Source organism: Hevea brasiliensis, chromosome 9 (genome assembly GCF_030052815.1).
Source record: "Hevea brasiliensis isolate MT/VB/25A 57/8 chromosome 9, ASM3005281v1, whole genome shotgun sequence".
In the NCBI taxonomy this organism is placed as follows: Eukaryota; Viridiplantae; Streptophyta; class Magnoliopsida; order Malpighiales; family Euphorbiaceae; genus Hevea; species Hevea brasiliensis.
The window spans coordinates 27,603,020-27,609,019 of record NC_079501.1 but is presented as its reverse complement, the minus strand read 5'-3'; the positions used below and the strand labels follow the sequence as shown (position 1 = coordinate 27,609,019).

Here is a 6,000-nt window from a genome sequence, read left to right as displayed (position 1 = left end):
GACTGACTTGATAAATTTCATTGCAATTTTTAATATATTTGACTCAATACAAATTTGGAAAATACCAAAGACACCCTAAGTCATGCCGAAAATCCGGCAGAGTCTCCCCTATACCTAGGACCTACCCAACCTGCAAAAGGATTCAAAATACACTTCTATATCTACAAGTTACACATCCACAACTCAATCACATCACATGGCCCCTCTTGGACCCACCCAGACAGTCAACAACCATAATTTGAAAAAAATTATAATTTAGTCCCTACAATTACCCCTTTTGCAAAAACTACCCATTTGAGCTCCAAAATTCTAAAACTTTATCCCGCGGTCCTTAGTAATATTATAGAGCTAACGCAAAAGAAATTATATTTTTCTAACCTACCATGAATATTTTATAGATTTTAATTAATAAAAATAAGGGTTTGGGTTTATCTATGCTAATTCCAACCCTGTAGATGCGTCCAGGACGTCTGAAAATGGTGGTGTAGCCTATACTCTCAGCCCAGTTCTGAATCTTTCCCGGTAGTTTGTCTTCCCAGCCCGAAATTGCAAACCCGAGCAACCGTCAAATTTCCGTGAATTGAATGTATCTACGTGAAGCCCACAACACGGTGGTTAGTATATAATTTTTACAGAATTTTCTAAACTCATTTAATGCTTGAAAAAACACTGCGAAGTCTCGCGGGACTCATCGAAAAACGGTATCGAAAAGATTTGAAATGGGTATTGCCGCGAAGCTCTCAACGAGTGAAACACTCCGGTACTCTAGGATTTTTTATGAGGTTTACGATTTTCGAGAAATCTAGCCGAAAGTCAAAATGGGCTAAAACTTTTCGGGCAAAAATTAGACAAACTGCTCAATGGATTTTTGTGTTATTGGTGTCTATGGAAAACTCTCGAGGTGTAGATGTGTTTTGGGATAAGACCCAATCCGATTGGTAGCCGGATTGGCTGGAATCAGCCCAAGAAGTAGAAATGACGCGCATGCATGAGGGAGTTTTTGGGGCAGTTTTCAGGCCGCCTAGAGTGTCGACAGGCAATGGGGAGGTGGCCTGGAGGTGCGCTTAGCGAGCTGGGGAGGCTGGGGCAGCGAGAGGAGGAGAGAGGAGAGAGAAAATGAGAGAGAGAGGGAGAGCGTCAGGGGCGCGCGGAATAGGAAGAAGAAAAGGAAAAAGGGCTGGTCTGATTCAACTGGTCTGATCCGTTCCGATTCGATTCAGTCGGTTTGATTCAAGATATCCGAAATTGAATTTTTACTCTGCCCTAGGACCAAAAACGAGGCTCAAAAATTTCAAAAAAATTCCATAAAACTCAGAAAAATTTGTAGAGTCTAAATATATTTTTAGTTTTGCCACGTGGTCTTTAAATAAATTTTTAAAAATCATCAAAGTTTTATATTTTAGGAAAATCGAACTCGATTTTAAAAATTCGAAAAATTTCAAATAGTTCCCCAAAAATAAAATAAAATAAAATATTAATATCTACCCATAAAATAATTAATTTAAAAATTAGGAGTGTTACACTTAACATATAAAATTCGAATTTGTCATGGGAATCATTACTCAAACCCGAACTCCTTTCAAACTTAATTATACACTGCCCAAACTTATCCTATTACAATTCGGTTATATCGCATGCCCACAAATATCCAATCAGTTATTATCTCTACATCAACATCGTTGTTGGAAAATAAACATAATTATTATTTCTAGAAAAATAAAGAATTAATACATGAATTTACAAATGTGATTTTTAGTGTATGTTATTAAGCATTATATATGTGTGTGAATATGTGAATTCATGTCATTAGTGTGGTTAATTAACAAGGAATAAGAATGCTTTTATGCATAGCTGTCGAAATCGGACCAAACCAGTTTAATTGGGAATTGGGTTATGGTTTGGTTCAGTTCAACTATTAGACTCTAATTTATAGACCAATGTGAATCGATCAAACCCGGCTTAGTAATCAACAAACTGGTAATCTAACTGGATTTGAAACAGTTTTCCACCCCAGCTATTTAATTAAAAATACAATAGAATGAGGTATGCAGGCTGGTCCAACTATGAATTCATGTCATTTGACTAGCAAATAAGAGAGCTTTTATGCATGGTTGTTAAAATCAGATCTGACTGATTAGTCTAAGTAGTTTAATTGGGAATCAGATTATGGTCTAATTCGATTCAATTATTAGACTTTGATTTATATGTAGAAGACCAGTTTGAAATGATCAAAACCGGCCCGAAAATAAACGAATCGATAATCCAATCAGATTTGGAACGATTCTATAAATAATACAATAGAATGAGGAATGTAGGTGTGATACAAGAATGTGAAATGTCATTAGTGTGGTTCATGAATGAATTGATGTTCTATTTGTTCGGTGATATTGTTAAAATTGTTGTTTAAAAAAATATTTTTTTAAATATATTAATTAAAGAGTATTAAAAATAATCTAAAATTAAATTTAATAAATTTTAATTATAAAAACACTAAAATAATAAAATAAATTTTTTAAATTATTTTTTTAATAATATCAAAAATAATATTTTTATTAAAAAAGCAGTGGAGAACTCCAAATACATGTACAGGTGTGTGGAAGTGAGAAATGTAAGAAAGAGCTGGAAATTTCATATTTTAATATAATATAAGTGCTTTTGTGTTGTCTCTATTCCAAGAAGATCTTTGAGGATTGTGCCCATTCCCCTACCAATTTTCAACATTCCTTACCCTTCGCGCCTGTTTTCATCCCCGATAAAATAATAGTTCTAGGTGACGCTTTAACTTTTTCGTCACCATTTCTCTGTATAGGTTAGTGTAACTTGCCTTCTTGATCATTGATCGAGAATCCTCAAACTCATAACATGCATCTTCGCATAAAATTGTTTGGTCATAACTTCCAAGCATTCAATTCAATTATTAACCAAGCATTTTATACTTGGCAACCATACCCATTTAGCATTGCACAGGTGCCACTAGAGATCGAGCTAGCACCTTGGCTAATTCTTCAATCATATCCTCATCCAAAGATGACAGCAAATGGGCTTCTAACGCTATACAAGTCCTTCTTCCAAGTAAGATACCCTTGAGCAAAAGATCCAGTGACATTTCCATTTCTGGAAAATGTAGCTGAGTATGTTGCTTTCCGATTCAATGCATTGAAAACAAGCGTATTGGATGTTACTTCAACATTTACACCTTGTGGGGCAATAATCTCAAGGATGAAAGATAAGCCTGGTGGGTCAACATTTGTTACTATTCTTGTGTATTTTTGTGGATTGGATCCCAATTTGATTGAAAATGAAGGGTAGTTAGCTGAGCTTCAGGTATACTTGAATCTTTTCAGCACTTCAGAATATGCTGCACAATAAGTCCAGCCTGTTTGTCAGAATTACCCAGACCACACAAGTAAGGAATACATCAGGTTGGATATCATAAACCAACCCTGGATTATTTGCTTCTGATGGGTTCACATGAGCTGCACCGATACCAAATACATTAACAGGAACAAATTTTCGATCGGAAATGGGCTTGCCCGCGAGGTTGGATAAACGAGCAGTGGTCACGATGGCAGATTTTATGGCAGCAGGTGACCAGTCTGGATGGGCACTTCTAAGCAAAGCAACAAAGCCGCTAAGATGAGGGCAAGACATTGAGGTGCCTGACATCATTTCGAATGTTGAAACTGGCCAAGCAGCTAAAATTCTCTCACCGGGGCCTATAACGTCTGGTTTTAAGATCCCTGGACTCACTGTGCTAGGGACCTCTTGAGGAAAAGGAAGCAAGCTGAGGAGCATCTGGCACTCCAGTTACAGTTCCTTCAAACTTTAATCTAGCGATCGGTGATGCTGTGGAGTTCAAGTAGGATTTGATGGCTAATCAATCCATATAACTCACATGCGATGCTGGGAGAACGTAAGCATCGGCTCTGGTAACATAGCCACCGGACTCATCATTCATAAGAATCATGGCAACACCTCTGCTATCCTTCACTTCTTGACCTTTGTCAATTGTTTCTGTTTCTATCGCCCCTCCTCTATCACACAATACTATCTTCCCTTTGACATCAGCATTTCTCAATGATCTTGGCTCACAACGCGCTGATAATTTATCACCATTTGCACATGCATAAATAAGTGGCAAGAATTTTGAAGGGAAATCTTTGGGCTCGAAAAGGGATTGACCATCAAACTTTGAATTATTTCCAAGCAACACTGTTGCTCTTATTTCTCTATCTAAGGTGCTTGCTCCTACTGTTAGAATCCATGGAGCCTCATTAAATAAAGAACTTTGATCTGGACCTGAATTCCCAGCTGAGCAACTTACAAAAATCCCCTTTTTAATAGCAGCTATTGCAATAGGGTCATTGAAGAAAGGAACTGGATCACCTGCAAGGGAAATTGAAAGCACATCGACACCATCTTCGACCGCAGAATCCTTTGCAGCCAGTATGCCAGCCTCGCTGCAACCTTCTACTTTCTCGCAAACTTTGTAAATTGCCAAGTGGGCTAATGGAGCAATGCCATACGCAGTGCCATTGGCTTGACCATGAAAATTGGCTCCTTGCACAGGACTTCCTGCTGCTGTGCTAGCTGTATGAGTCCCATGCCCTACCTGGTCCAATAATGGATGCTCACCAGCAAAAATGACATTTCTTGCACCAATGAGCTTGTTATCGCATGCTGTCCCTTTGAATTCGCATTTCCCTTCCATTTAACTGGTGCAGGAGGCATTCCTTAATCTCTAAATGAAGGATGAACAGGTGTTATTTCAGTGTCCAGAAGTCCAATAATCACTCCCTTCCCATAGTTGGAATAGTTCCAGTATTCTTCATTTGGTTGCAGACCCAAGAACCTGGGAGTATGAGTTATGTGAAGACGCAACACCTTCTCTTGATGGGCTGAAACAAATCCTTTTTGCATTTCCATGAATTTTGCTTCTTGTGCTGTCAGTTTTGCTGCAAACCCAGTAAATACATTGCGGTAGGAATATAGAATGCGGGTTTGGTTTGAGCTTCAGGTGGAAGCTGGCAGAAATGACTCATACCATCGGTCCAAATCTTTAGGTTGCATGGATTCTGCACCTAATGGTTTCTCCACAAACGCTGTGTAAGTTTCTAAGTTTCTCTCCCCATTAGTTGCCAGGCAGGAACTAATTCTCAAACTGAAGCTATATAGAAACAGAAGCACCATTTCTGGGAACATCTTGCACCTCTTGTTCTCCATTTTAGCACAAGAACTAGAAGAGACAGCTTGGATGGCTAGCCTAAACTAGAAAGACAACATGGGGCAGCCATTTTTGTTGTTGTATTCATCATATGCATAAATACTTGAATTTCATTGAGTGAAAAACAATAAAAAAGAAACACTCTACTCCAGGCTTCATATGGTATCAGATACCAAATCTATCAATTTATGTTTCTTTTCTCAAATGGCAAAATACTCTATTAAATATTTTTCCTCTAATTTAACTTTACAATTAAACATATGCTATAAATAGATGTTCTTGACTGAAATTAACCAAATATAAGAACTTGATCAGATAGGTAATCTGCCAATTCATGTTCCTTTTCTCATTTGGAAAAAAATAATCTCCTAACTTTTTTATTCTTTAATTTAATCGTACATGTTATTTCTTTAAGTGGCTTGAATTTTGGATGTGTTTTCATGGACCCCAATTGTGATCCGACTTTACGGGAAACATACTGGAGTTAAGATTTGAGAGTTTTAAGTTATTGTATCTTGCTCTTTTCATCGTAGTGGAACTTTTTTCTCTTGTTTTGTCCGTGGACGTAGACCTTACAATTGAACCACGTTAAATCCTGTATTATTCTTTTTTTCTTTTCTATACTGTGTGATTGTGCGATTTGTGTGTGTCTCTTAGATTTGCTTACTTGTTATAACAAACTGGCATCAGAGCTTTGTGCACAAAACCTGGGGTTTACAGATGGCCTCGTTTTCAACAAAGTGTGAGATGGAGAAGTTTGATGGTGGATCGAGTTT

At 37.5% G+C, this 6,000-nt stretch overlaps 1 pseudogene; it reads right to left on the bottom strand.

Annotated features, from left to right (window-relative positions):
• Nucleotides 1-3,017: 3,017 nt before the first annotated feature.
• Nucleotides 3,018-5,223, bottom strand: LOC110640025 (subtilisin-like protease; annotated as a pseudogene).
• Between the last annotated feature and the right edge of the window lie 777 nt (nucleotides 5,224-6,000).